Source organism: Gigantopelta aegis, chromosome 1, assembly GCF_016097555.1.
Source record: "Gigantopelta aegis isolate Gae_Host chromosome 1, Gae_host_genome, whole genome shotgun sequence".
In the NCBI taxonomy this organism is placed as follows: Eukaryota; Metazoa; Mollusca; class Gastropoda; order Neomphalida; family Peltospiridae; genus Gigantopelta; species Gigantopelta aegis.
The window spans coordinates 5,383,171-5,398,742 of NC_054699.1; the positions used below are offsets into that span (position 1 = coordinate 5,383,171).

The window sequence follows — 15,572 nt, forward strand, 5'->3', positions numbered from 1 at the left end:
CTTTAAAACCCCCTCAAATTGCAACCTCTTTAAACCCCTCAAAACCGGACCCTCTTTAAACCCCTCGAAACCAGACCCTCTTTAAATCCCTCAAAACTGCACCCTCTTTAAACCCCTCAAAACTGCATCCTCTTTAAACCCCTCAAAACTGCACCCTCTTTAACCCCTCAAAACTGGACCCTCTTTAAACCCCTCAAAACCAAACCCTCTTTAAACCCCTCAAAACCAGACCCTCTTTAAACCCCTCAAAACCAGACCCTCTTTAAACCCCTCAAAACCAGACCCTCTTTAAACCCCTCAAAACCAGACCCTCTTTAAACCCCTCAAAACCAGACCCTCTTTAAACCCTTCAAAACCAGACCCTCTTTAAACCCCTCAAAACCAGACCCTCTTTAAACCCTTCAAAACCAGACCATGTTTAAAACACTGAAAACTGGATCTTCTTTAAAGCCCTCAAAACTGGACAATCTTTAAACTTAAATTCCCCTTAAAACCAGATGTTTTTCATAACAAACTCTCTAAACAGGATACCCCTTAAAACAGGAGTTTTTACATGGCCTCTTGGGTGTCTGGTTTAGAGGGGTTTTACTATATTTTAATTTCTGCTTATTTCTATCACATTTCTATTTCTTTCACCACATCCCTACATTGATCGAGCTTCAACAGAATTCAATCAAAGACCAAGAATAGTTGACGGATGACAGATGGGCACCAAACAATCAGTATGCAAAAAGGCACTGTTAGTGACAATCGATCCCCCTCGGTGGACCCATACGGCTATTTTTCGTTCCAGCCAGTGCACCACAACTGGTATATCAAAGGCCATGGTATGTACTATCTTGTCTGTGGGATGGTGCATATAAAAGATCCCTTGCTGCTAATCGAAAAGAGTAGCCCATGAAGTGGCGACAGCGGGTTTCCTCTCTCAATATCTGTATGGTCCTTAACCATGTCTGACGCCATATAACAGTAAATAAAATGTGTTGAGTGCGTTGTTAAATAGAACATTTCCTGTTAGTGACTTGGTATCTGGTCACGGCAAAGTTTATAACATGATGAATGACCACTGACTGATGATGTGTGATGGACCAAAGTGGACATCTCAGACAGGAAACAAGCTACGTATGATACACCGGTGAGTTATTCCTGACTAATCCTCAATCAATTAAACGAGAACATTAAGTATATATATGGACAACCGGCATCAGCTGATTAAACAATGTGCTGGGGTGTGATTGAACGAACACTCCTGTTCTATATTAATTAATTTATCTTGATTAAACAATGTACTGGGGTGTGATTAAACAAACATCAATTTCTATTCTAACTGTTGGGGATTAAAAAAACATCAATATATATTACTAACTGAATGTTATGTGCTGGGGTGTTATTAAACAGACATTTCCTTAACTAACTGCCAGTGATCATCAAATAATGTGCTAGGAGTGTTCTTAAACAAACAGACATTTTCTTAACGAACTGCTAATGATTAAATAACCAGCCTCAATGGCACAGTGGTCAAGCCATCGGATAACAGGCTGGTAGGTACATGGTTCGAAGCCCGGTACCAACTCCAACCCAGAGCGAGTTCTTAAGGGCTCAATGGGTAGGTGTAAGGCCACTACACCCTCTTCTCTCTCATTAACCACTAACCAACTAACAACTAACCCACTCAGACCAGTGGTGTGTTTGCCCAGGACAGCATGCTTGAACCTTAATTGGATATAAGCATGAAAATAAGTTGAAATAAAATGAAATTATTAAATAATGTGCTGGGGTTTTACTAACAAATATCCAATTTCCTTTACTAACTGCTGGTGATTAAGTAATATGCTGGGGTGTTATTAAACAAACATACATTTCCTTAACTAACAGCTGGTGATAAATAATTTGCTGGGGTATCATTAAACAAACAAACTCTACTTTCCTTTGCTGACAGCTGTTGATTAAACAATGTGCTGGGGTATCATTAAACAAACAAACATTCCTTTCCTTTGATGCAGCTGTTGATAAAACAATGTGTTGGTTGGGGTGAACATTCCTATTGGTGTGCATTAATAACAGTGTGTTACACATGCATGCTGATACACTAAATCAATATTCAGTTTCTTATGCAAGTAATCTGACCAGGAGATTTTCTTATATAACACACATCTGTTACTGCACGCATACGATAAGCTATATATCGCATGGCACAGTAAAAGTTGAGCATGAGAAATATTATCCACCATGGCCAACTTGCTTTACAAGCACTGCAGTACAATATACATGTACACGCTTATATGTCACAGGAATTATACAACATGGCCCAGGTGCTCAAAGCATAGTTAAATTAACCCTGAGTTGGTTAATGCATGCATTTTCCTTTTAATTGTTATTACATCCACCCAAAATAAACTTTAGATTTGATTGTGTATGGATACCTTTCAACATTATGTTTTCAATTATTATTTATATTCATTAGGTCCTACCAGCCTCGGTGGCATCGTGGTTAGGCCATCGGTCTACAGGATGGTAGGTAGTGGGTTCGGATCCCAGTCGAGGCATGCAGGGTTTCTACCAGAGGGTAAAACGGATATGGCGCCATACCCAAGATAATTGCTGATTTTTTTTTTTTTTAAGTTAACCTTTTGACAAAATTAATGACTCTTTATCATTACTGTATGATTTTCTTAAAGGGACATACCCTAGTTTTCAACCCATGAAAATTAACACTAAGTTTAGTTAATCTACAAACCTATAACACATTTGGATAAAGTTACAATAGAGTGAAACATGAGTCTGTGACTTTGAAATTGTGAAATACCCTCTAAAAATAGACTAAAACTCAACTCCATAACTGTTACTTCTCAGACACACGTGCAGTTTTTTAAATATGAGAAATGCATTTTGTGATATTTAAAACACCAGGATGACCAATAACACTTCAAATGTATGGAATTGATAATCTAAACAATAAATCTAAGTAAAGTATGAGTTAAGTTATCAAAAATGGTTATAATAGTCAAAAATATGCCTTAGTGTTTAAAAACTAGGGTATGTCCCTTTAACCCTAACCCTAAACGTAACCCATTTTCTGTATGGTGGATGCCCCCCATATCTCTTGTTGAATGTGGTTGGATTCAATTTCACAGTGCCATACTCAAATATTTAATTCTGGCAGAAACACTGGCATGGGATTTTTAATCCAGATACCGACTCCTCACCCTGAGTGAGTGCTCTGCAAGGCTCAATGGGTAGGTGTAAACCACTTGCACCGACCACTGATCCATAACTGGTTCACCAAAGGCCATAGTTTGTGCTATCCTGCCTGTGGGAAGAACAAATAAAAGATCCTTTGCTGCCTGTCATAAAAGAGTAGCCTATGTGGCGACAGCGGGTTTTGTCTAAAAAAACAACAGTGTCAGAATGACCATATAATGTTTGATGTCCAATAGCCGATAATAAGATAAAAAATCAATGTGCTCTAGTGGCGTCGTTAAATAAAACAAACTTTACTTTCATTATGTCCTTGGTTTTGAAAATTTCTGTTAACCGCTGGTTAATTTAGCTAACTAACATTGGAACAACTGGAACTATACTTTTAAATGAACTTAAAACTAAATGGCAGTTTATAAACAAATTTAACTTGAATTTTTAAAATTTAAGTTCATTCAAAATCAGGGCTATACCTCTGGGTGAGCAGAAAAGCCTGCCAAATTATCTTTAAAAAAAAAGCAAAACCACAGTTACATTTTAACAATCAATAATTGCGCAAAATGTTATTTCCAAATTAAAATAACATTTACCAGTTAAATGCAATGCTAGCTCTGATAAGGCACATCCACAAACAACAAACTGCTAGATAAACTTTAAAAAATGCTAATTAACAGTCTTACAAGTTAGCACTCCACACGTAGTCACGTTTCAGTCTATTTTTAAGGGTATTTCAAAATCACAAACTTGTCTTGTGCAAATTTGTTACAGGTTTGTAAATTAACCAAACTTATAGTGTCCATTTTTAGGTGAAAATATACCTTAGTATTTAAAACCGGCCTCGGTGGCGCCATGGTAGGCCATCGGTCTACAGGCTGGTAGGTACTGGGTTCGGATCCCAGTCGAGGCATGGGATTTTTTAATCCAGATACCGACTCCAAACCCTGAGTGAGTGCTCTGCAAGGCTCAATGTGTAGGTGTAAACCACTTGCACCGACCAGTGATCCATAACTGGTTCAACAAAGGCCATGGTTTGTGCTATCCTGCCTGTGGGAAGCGCAAATAAAAGATCCCTTGCTGCTAATCGGAAAGAGTAGCCCATGTAGTGGCGACAGCAGGTTTCCTCTCAAAATCTGTGTGGTCCTTAATCATATGTCTGACGCCATATAACCATAAATAAAATGTGTTGAGTGCGTCGTTAAATAAAACAATTCTTTCTTTCTTACTTTTTTAGTATTTAAAAACTAGGGTCTGTCCCTTTAAAAGACACCTCAGCACATTGTTTTATTATATAAAGCTAAATTTGGCAAATGCAAATTTCAAAAACAATTGACGATTTTTATTTTTATTTGGCAAAATAATTTCATGTAATAATTGATATTTTCTTACAAAATTACTGGGTTTCTGCAATGTTTGAAGATAATTTTGCAAAATCTTCTGCAGACCCAGAGCTAAACCTGAATAATGATTGATAAATCAAAGTGCTCAGGTGGAAGGAAGGAAATGTTTTATTTAATAACGCACTCAACACATTTTATTTACGGTTATATGGCGTCGGGCATATGGTTAAGGACCACACAGATAATGAGAGGAAAACCGCTGTTGCCACTTCATGGGCTATTCTTTTCGATTAGCAGCAAGTGATCTTTTATATGCACCATCCCACAAACAGGATAACACACACCATGGCCTTTGATATACCAGTCGTGATGCACTGGATGGAGCAAAAAATAGCCCAAAGGAATCGATCCCAAACCAACCGCGCATCAGGCGAGCGCTTTACCACTGGGGTACGCCCCACCCCTGTGCCCTGGTGGTGCCATAAACTTTAACTCTATCACCGAGCAACAGTCGTCCTTTCTGATGGTGTGATACTGTGACAGAGATGTTAAAGAAAGAAAGAAATGCTTAATTTAATGACGCACTCAACACATTTTATTTACGGTTATATGGCCTCAGACCACACAGATTTTGAGAGGAAACCCGCTTTCGCTACTTCATGGGCTACTCTTTCCGATTAACAGCAAGGGATCCGAACCCAGTACCTACCAGCCTGTAGACCGATGGCGTAACCACGATGCCACCAAGGCCGGTCAGAGATATGAATACACCTATACACGAGGAAGTGCATCAGTCGACACAAAGTGAACTCATCACAAGACAGATTGCCTTCATCAGCTCCCGTGATGCTAATGAACTCCATTTACTACAAGTTAATTATCCTCCACATAGGATGTGCATTTAAACCAGCCCGACGTGGCTTCAGTGTCACACACGCACATAATGCAATCTTGTGTCATGTTCATAATGAAGACGGAACTATGCATTTTTATTTTTAGTATTAATTTAGGCAGGGTGTTACTTGTAGCATATGAAGAGCTTTGTAGTTTCATTGTATATTAAAACCTTCATTCTAGGTTGAAAGGTAAAGTTTGTAAAATGTTTAACAACTACTAGAGCACATTGATTGATTGATTGATTGATTGATTGATTGATTGACTGATTGATTGATTGATCATTGACTGAATTGGATGTCAAATTTTTGATAATTATGACTTATGTTCATCAGAGAACACCTGCTTAATTTTTTCAGTTTTTTGTATGCACTTCGCGACTAACAGGACAGCACATACTGTAACCGTTTATATACCAGTTGTGGGTCACTCAGGGCTAGCTCTGGGGTAGCTCAGAATTTAAGTAAACTTTGGCAATTGATGAATCTGATGAGTGCCAGAGCCAGCCCAGGTCATGCACTTCTTGATGATAAAAAGGTGGGTGCATCAAGACCCAAAGAACCTCAGACAATTTAGTACTCCAGACACCAACTGAGATTTTGTTTTTTAAATAATATTTACATAATAAATGCAGTGGATCATTATATATATAGGGAACCCGCTGTCACCGCTTCATGGGCTACTTTTTTTTTTTCAATTAGCAGCAAGGGATCTTTTATATGCACTATCCTATAGACAAGATAGCACATACCATGGCCTTTGATGTACCAGTCGTGGTGCACTAGCTGGATCTATATATGAAGGTAACACAAGAAGGTGGTCTAGCTCTTCTGCAACCCATCACACTTCAGACGGGTGCCCTACCTCCGTGCTAGGTCCCGTCACTGTAGCTACACATGGTGCATGTATTATTTCATTTGTTTATAAAATGTTCCTTAATTAAATTAGCCATATTTTAAAGGGACAGACCTTAGTTTTTAAACACTATAGCAGGGCTTCTAGATTATGGTAGCCCCACTCCCGTGGCTAGTGATATTCAGTGTTGGTATAGTAAATAACTACTATTGCCATGCCAGACAGGACTTCTAGATTATGGTAGCCCCACTCCCATGGCTAGTGATATTCAATGTTGGTATAGTAAATAACTACTATTGCCATGCCAGACAGGACTTCTAGATTATGGTAGCCCCACTCCCGTGGCTAGTGATATTCAATGTTGGGCTAGTAAATAACTACTATTACCATGCCAGACAGCTTCTAGATTATGGTAGCCCCACTCCCGTGGCTAGTGATATTCAATGTTGGGCTAGTAAATAACTACTATTGCCATGCCAGACAGCTTCTAGATTATGGTAGCCCCACTCCCGTGGCTAGTGATATTCAATGTTGGGCTAGTAAATAACTACTATTGCCATGCCAGACAGCTTCTAGATTATGGTAGCCCCACTCCCGTGGCTAGTGATATTCAATGTTGGGCTAGTAAATAACTACTATTGCCATGCCAGACAGCTTCTAGATTATGGTAGCCCCACTCCCGTGGCTAGTGATATTCAATGTTGGGCTAGTAAATAACTATTATTGCCATGCCTCATGGCTAGTGAATTTTTGTATATGTCAAAAGCTGCATTTACATATAACATCTCTTTTGTAAATATGAATATTCTAAGGAAGCAAGAAAATGGTTTATTTAACAATGCACTCAACACATTTTATTTACAGTTATATGGCATCAGACATATGGTTAAGGACCACAAAGATATTGAGGGAGGAAACCTGCTGTCACCACTTCATGGGCTACTCTTTTTGATTAGCAGTAAGGGATCTTTTATATGCACCATCCCATAGACAGGACAGAACATACCACAGCCTTTGATGTATCAGTCGTGGGGCACTGGCTGGATCGAGAAATAGCCCATTGGGCCCACTGACAGGGATCGATCCCAAACTGACTGCCCATCAAGCGAGCACTTTACCACTGGGCTACGTGGTCAGTGAGAGACAAGTTGTTAAACCTGCACTATTTAAACAAACTTGACCTCTACACTGCCATGGCTGCCGTTTGTTTATGTATGAAGATTTACATTTCATTTCAACTTATTTTTGTGCTTATATCCAATTAAGGTTCAAGCACGCTGTCCTGGCACACACCTCAGCTATCTGGGCTGGCCGTCCAGGGGCCTAATTTGCTAAACTCTCGCAACTTTGTGATCTCGCAGTGCAATGCTAAAAGACTTGCACAGAGGATGCTTTGTTGTCTATCGGAGCCTAAAAGAGCTTTGTGAATTAGGCCCCAGGACAATGGGTTAGTTGCTAGTGGTTAATGATGTAGTGGTCTTACACCTACCCATTGAATCATTGAAAACATGCTCTGGTAAGGAGCCAACACTGGGCTGTGAATCCTGTACCTACCAGCCTTATGTAGGATGGCTTAACCACGACACCACTGAGGCCAGTAAAGATTTACAAGTTTACATGTGCCAGGGCTCAGACTGAAACAACAGTGGTAAAGCGCTCGCTTCATGCGCGGTCGGTTTGAGATCGATCCCTGTTGGTGGGCCCATTGGGCTATTTCTCGCCCCAGCCAGTGCACCACGACTGGTTTATCAAAGGCTGTGGTATGTGCTATCCTGTCTGTAGGATCATGCATATAAAAGATCCCTTGCTGCTAATCAAAAAGAGTAGCCCATCAAGTGGCGACAGCAGGTTTCCTCTCTCAATATATGTGTGGTCCTTAACCATATAACCATAAATAAAATGTGCATTGTTACATAAAACATCCCATTCCAGACTGGAAAATTTTTTGGTTCAGCCAATTTTCAGATATGTAATGTATTTCTTTGAAAATTATTAAAATGTGGTTAAATTTGGGAATGTTTTATTAGCCAAAGACTAAATGTTGTAGCCACTTTGTATTAAACTTAGCAATTCTGATTAAAATGAAAGAACTCTTTAACTGCAAACATGTCAGTACTCTTAAAAAACTTTGTGAATTTATTAATATTATAAATAGTAACTTTTCCTCCTGAAAACCTAGTTCGTTTTGCTTGAACATGATATAACCTCCCCCACCCACCCCACCCTCACCTCAAAGAAAAAACTCAACTAATTAGACATGAAGTGTGATTCGTCTTCGAACACCTACACCACTCACCTGTTAACGAGGTCAGAGGCCCACCAGGTGTTCAGGTATGGTTTATTTGTCAATTGACAGACTTTGTGATCAGGTACACAGTGGCTGCCATAGTGTAAGATTACTTTCACCCAATCAGCTGACACTGACATTTCTTCCGTTAATGTTATGTATATGTACACAGTGCTTGATGCAGTGAAACTGTTCATGACAAATGGGTAGGTTGATGACGTGACTCCTGTTCTGGATGGAGGAGCCAGCTTGAGCCAACATATGTGCCCATGACAGCCGTGCGCTACAACAGTTTGTTCTGAATGTGCATGTTAAAACCTATGACCATACCAGAGGACATGACATTTCTCCTATGCATACCGTGACATTTCTCCTATGCATACCGTGACATTTCTCCTATGCATACCGTGACATTTCTCCTATGCACAACGTGACATTTCTCCTATGCATACCGTGACATTTCTCATATTCATACTGTGACATTTCTCCTATGCATACCGTGACATTTCTCCTATGCATACCATGACATTTCTTCTATGCATACCGTGACATTTCTTCTATGCATACCATGACATTTCGCCTATGAATACCGTGACATTTCGCCTATGCATACCATAACATTTCTCATATGCATACCGTGACATTTCTTATATGCAAACCTTAGATCTGAGGTTGGACCTTTTTTCATTCACTCAAGGAAGATTGTACAATTAATCACATGACAAAATTGACTGAGTTTATGGGAAACCGTTTAGACTACAAAACAAATTGTTACTTTTACTGACTTATTAACATATTAAATACAACTGGTAATTAACTACACTGAGTAAAATAGGAATTTAAATTATTAATAATAATATAAGCCAATAATTAATTAAACTTAAAGTTTAAAACTTAAATTGTTCCTAGTAATATTATAATTTTAATGAGACATGGTGTTAAGCTATTAATTAAACTTAAAGTTTAAAACTTAAATTGTTCCTAGCCCTACTTTACTTTAAGTTAATACAATTTGACTAAATAATATTAATAATCATATATGTCACCTAAAGAGGGGGAGAGAGCATAAAAACACTAACATTTGGGGGTTGGGGTAGGGGCAGGATATTCATGTTTACAAAACAGACTTAACTGCAACATTTGACCAAAAAATATTTCACTAGCCATTGGGCATGGCAATTGTAGTTATTTACTAGCCCAACATTGAATATCACTAGCCATGGGAGTAGGGCTACCATAATCTAGAAGCCCTGACTTTTTGTTATTATTATTATTATTATAACAATTCTATGAAATTAAACACTCAAAGTCTAACAAATATTACTAAAAAAATGTTTTAATAAAATTTTAAAAATAATTAATTAATTTTTTAAATATAATAAGCTATTTAATTATTATTTTAATAATAAAAAAGTAAGATAATATATAGAGGATTCGTGACAAGTGTTTTTTTAATATGGAAAATATCAACTGCTTCGACAAATACTGATTAACTAGATGAGGTTGATATTTTACATATAAAACACAAATAACATTTTCATTTGATATTTAGTAAATCACAGTTGCCTCCATCGGTAATGACGTCATCACAATGAACACAGATTAGTTTGACGTCACATACTTTAACTAAATCTTATGAAAATGTTATGCTCAAGTATATAGACACTTGGTCCATACGTGACAGGCATGCCTGAAACCTTAGTGGTACACGGTCATGTTAAAGGTACTGTCTGTCTGTCTCTCTCTCTGTCTCTCTCTCTCTCTCTCTCTCTCTCTCTCTCTCTCTCTCTCTCTCTCTCTCTCTCTCTCTCTCTCTCTCTCTCTCTCTCTCTCTCTCTCTCTCTCTCTCTCTCTCTCTCTCTCTCTCTCTCTCTCTCTCTCTCTCTCTCTCTCTCTCTCTCTCTCTCTCTATCAGGTCTTGTTGGCTTGCAAACGAATGATCAAATTGACAGCGACACATTATAATATTACCTTGTAACTTTGTATACCATTATTACACGGGTTAATACACTAAATTATCACATGGGTTTCTGACATGGATATCATGGGTAAGTTATAGTTGATAAAAGACAATAACATTGTACTTAATAAATGACATTAATGTTTACTATTTTTACTATGGACCAAGATAAACATTAACATGTGTAACTGCTCCCATTACATGTTTATGAGCCATGGCTTTTTTTAAAAACTAAACGTAGTTTGTGAGCAATTGTAGACCAGGTGAATGAAATATAGTTTAATAACACCTCAGCACATTTTAAACCAAGACAGGGCAGTACAGTATATGGCCTTTGATGCACCAATCATGGCCTTTGATGCACCAATCATGACCTTTGATGTACCAATCATGGTCTTTGATGCACCAATCATGGTCTTTGATGCACCAATCATGACCTTTGATGCACCAAACATGGGGCATTGACTGATAAAAAAAAGAGTTTGTTTTGATTAACGACACCACTATACAGCACATTGATTTATTAATCATCTGCTATTGGATGCAAAAAAAAAGGTAATTCTGACACATAATCATAAGAGGAAACCTGCTACATTTTTCCTAATGCATCAATGGATCTTTCATATGCACTTTCCCACAGACAACAGGGTTTCTAGAATTTTTATAAAAGCCACTAGCCATGGGATCAGTGATTAAAAAAAATTACTAGCCATGATTAAAAATTCACTAGCCATACTTTACATTAAGTTAATACAATTTTACTAATTAATAGTAATAATCAGATACAGGTATGTCACCTAAAGATCTTAAAAACACTAACAATGGGGGTTGGGGTGGAGTCAGGATATTCATATTTACAAAATAGACTTAACAGCAACATTTGACCCAAAAAATGTCACTAGCCACCGGGCATGGCAACTGTAGTTATTTACTAGCCCAACACTGAATATCACTAGCCATGGGAGTGGAGTTACCATGATCTATAAGCGCTGAGACAGGAAAGCACATGTCACATCCTTTGACCAGTTGTGGTGCACTGGTTGGAATGAGAAAAAAACCAGTCAGTTGAATGAAGCACTAAACCAACTGATCTAAATCCTGCACTATGTTAAACTAAGATACGGCAGTACATTCCATGGCTTTTAATGTACTCATCATGGGGCACTGATTGTTAAAAAAACACACAAAAAAACAAGCCCTTCAGTTACATCCAAGCCTACGACTCATCAAACCTTGGGCGAAAAAAAGTAAAGTTTGTTTTATTTAACGACGCCTCTAGAGCACATTGATTTTTATCTTATCATCGGCTATTGGACGTCAAACATATGGTCATTCTGACATATTTCTTTAGAGGAAACCTGCTAATTAATCGTCGGCTACTGGATGTCAAACATTTGGTAATTCTGACATGTAGTCATCAGAGGAAACATGCTACATTGTTTCTAATGCAGCAAGGGATCTTTTATATGCACTTTTCCAAAGACAAGACAGCACATACCAATGCCTTTGATGAACCAGTTGTGGACCACTGGTTGAAACGGAAAATAACCTCAGGCGAATGCTCTACAATTGTACAATTATACATCTCTGACAAACATAAAAGTACTAACAAAAAACTGTCTATGAATTTGTGTGATCTGCACACTTCTGACGTATCAGCCCTAGCTGTGCCACTTGCCAAATTCACCAACTGTGAATTTTAGGAACAAATGGCAAAGTTTGTTTTAATGTGGTGAAAACATTTCATGTAATAAATAAATATTTGTTGGAAAATAACTAAGTTTTGCATTTTTTTAAAGATAATTTGCCAAAATGTTTTTTTCACCCAAAACTAGCCCTGCATATACAGGCCCATAGGAAGTGTGTGTATGTGGGGTGGGGGGTGGGGGGGTGGAGGGTGGAGTGTCTGAGATCGAGGGCTCTCCCTTCCCTACTTGTGAACAAAAATGTACATCTTTTTTTTCTGCTCTATATAAATGATAAAAATCTGGCTTCTCCCCCCTCCCCTTGACATAATGTCCCACACACACACTTCAATGTTGTTCGAATGAGACTCAGGGCTAGTTCTGGGTCAGCAGAACATTTCGTCAAATTATCTATTAATCTTCAAAAATTGCAAAAAAAAAAACCCAGTTATTTTGTAACAAAATATCAATTATTACATGAAATTATTTTGCGAAATTAAAATAAAATTCACCAATTGTTTTTGGCAAGTGCCAGAGCTAGCCCTGGGACTGGACCATTGGTATATAACACTGGAAAACTATGTGATATAAGCAACACATTTATCTCATACATAACTTGAGTATAGCAGGCTAATATATTTTATCTGTATTGCCTAATTATTCTGTACTTAATATAATTGGCATTATTAGTGTGTATAATATGTGTCAAAAACGTGAATTTATTATATAATCAGTGCTAATCAAGTGATTTAAACAGCATAAACTTATTTATGCTTCTACGAATTGAAATAATACACTCATTTATATAATGTTTACAACCAAATAAAAAATAATTAATTAAAGATTCAGGGTGGGGGGGGGGTTTAAAACAGAAAAGAAAAGATAATAAAAAGAAAGAATATAGATAAAACTAAAATATTTTTTTTAAAGTATATTTAAAAAAAAAAATTAGAATATTTTAATGACAGAAAGTTACCAACAGATTGAAACTATTCAAAATAATTTTAATAGGAATTTATTTGCTTATTTATTTATTTAGGCAATTATTTAAACAAGTACATACTAATAATACCTCACAATTAGGCCTATTATAGTATTAATGTAAATATTTTTTATAAAATTATTTAAAACCCACAGGTGACAACATTCTATATAAGTGAAAGTGACCGACGACATTAATTATAGATGAAACTGACCACTGCGATTGTCGTCTGCCTTATAAATCTGGGTACACTTCAATACCTGAATTATATATAAAATCTGTTATTAATTAACTCACCTGTTAAAACGGATCCAAATTGATTAAAATAGTGTCCGCTCGGCTAATGTTACATTTGTTTGACGTATGAAGCTCATGAGAAGTTCCCTCTAGCTTCCGACATTTCTTTGCAATAACATCACCAAAAACACACCTGCGCTCAGGTGAGAAGGGGGAAGTCACTCTAATGTTCGTACAGGTGCTATCAAAATGTTACACGGGAGATAACCGCATCACTGCACCGGTGACAACGCAAAAATTAACCTATGATGATTTTGCTAACACAATAAAACGGGGGCGGGGGTGTGTGGGGGGGGAGGACGGCGTATTACATAAAGACACACTGTGAGATGCAATGCGAAAGAGACAGAAAGACAGAGTGAGACAGACCATAATAAAAACGTAATGTCAACCCTAGCATAATTACAGTTGTGTTTTACTTTTGCAATTGGATATTTTAAATTAATTTCTTTCTTTCTTTCTTTCTTTATTCATTTATTCATTTATTGATATATGTATTTACCTTGATTTACTTATTAAACGTTTAGAAGCATTATCAAACACGTAAAGCCACATATATAATATTATGTTCTTATGTTAATCACATTAAATAAGTCAGCAATTTAGTACTTATAGGGGAGAGCATATTATCACACCCGTAGGAACGATATATCTTGAGTGAGGGGTGGTGGTGTGGTGGTGTGGTGGTGTGGTGGGGTGGTGACGCACAATCGCTCATGAGTGGGCACAAGCCATTGCATATGTTTTCTTTATTTATATAGAGTATAACAAAAAAAAACAGCGCCTCCCCCCGCCACGTTTCCTACGGGCCTGATCATGGAATGCGTCACAAAAAGAGGTGGGTGGTGGTGGTGGCGATTGGGGGGGGGGGGGGCGGGGGTGCTTAGCAAAAGGATTTTATGATAAGTTTTCAAAACCAAGTTTGATTATAATTTCATAAATTAAACACAGGCAGTTGTGGGGAATTATTTATTACAGATGACCTTTTAACGAGTATTTATTAATGCCAAAGGGAGGGGGGTAAAAAAAACAAAAAAACGAACAGTAAACTCATTGATTGAAACATATTTTATTGCATGTAATGTACAAATGGATTGGGCACAAGTTATCCAACTTACGAGGCCCTCTCCTAATAACTTACAATAATGACAATATGACAATAACGGCGACTACAATTATTACAAGAATATACAAGAAATTAAATATTCAAAGAGAAGTATAATAAATAAATAACTAAATAAATAAATAAATAAATAACGCAAAATGAAGAAAGAATTACCTTGCAGCTTTGGGGTGCTCACGCAGTAATGTTGATCAAATTATGTTATCGTAAAGTTCCGTGAAAGAATAGGGAGCTGGTAAGAGAGGTATAGGCCTACGTAATTTTAGAGGAGGTGGACTTAATGTTACAAACAACGTTTAACATGAGGAGTCCGGGGTGGGAGGTGATCACAAATGCACAAATTTGTTATTGAGGCCTACGTATAAATTTGTTGCATTAATTTAGGCGTAGGCCTACATTAAAAAAATAAAAAAAAAAAATTATATTTCAGGTCACACTCAGCAAAATGTATTTAAAACTTCACACGTTGTACAAATTTTGTGCAATATATATATCTTTTTTAATGACACATAATTATAATTAGTTTTACAGGCCGGTAAGAACGACTTCTGAAGTGGAGTGGGGGGGGGGGGGGCAGTCTCTATAGTCGCGGGGGTATAACCCCTAGTGGAGGGGATACAGGTCAGGTCAGGACATAGGGATTTGCGTGCACATTCAGAGCAAGCTGTTGTAGCGCACGCCTGTCCTGGGCACACGAGCCGACCTCGGCTGGTTTCTATGTCCAGGACAGGAAAGGTGGGGATACAAGCCAGGTTTATTTATATAGAGTAGGACAGGACAAAGAAAAAAAACCCCACCCTAAAACGTACATTTTCGTCCTTGAGTGGTGGGGGCCTTGGCACCTCCCACCCCTTGGTTCTTACGGGCCTATTTCATAATATTGTAAGGCAAGCGAACCTGTTATGGAACAAATTTACAGGGGGCACTATTGTACCTAACACCGTGGGATTTCTT

At 37.7% G+C, this 15,572-nt stretch overlaps 1 protein-coding gene across 1 annotated transcript in view; it reads right to left on the reverse strand.

Annotated features, from left to right (window-relative positions):
- LOC121369722 (guanine nucleotide exchange factor DBS-like) overlaps nucleotides 1-13,593 on the reverse strand; it is a 199,628-nt gene extending 186,035 nt beyond the window's left edge. The window contains exon 1 of the mRNA XM_041494800.1: nucleotides 13,496-13,593. The gene's annotated coding sequence lies outside the window, so the exon portion shown is untranslated. The remainder of the gene's footprint in view (nucleotides 1-13,495) is intronic.
- Nucleotides 13,594-15,572: the final 1,979 nt, after the last annotated feature.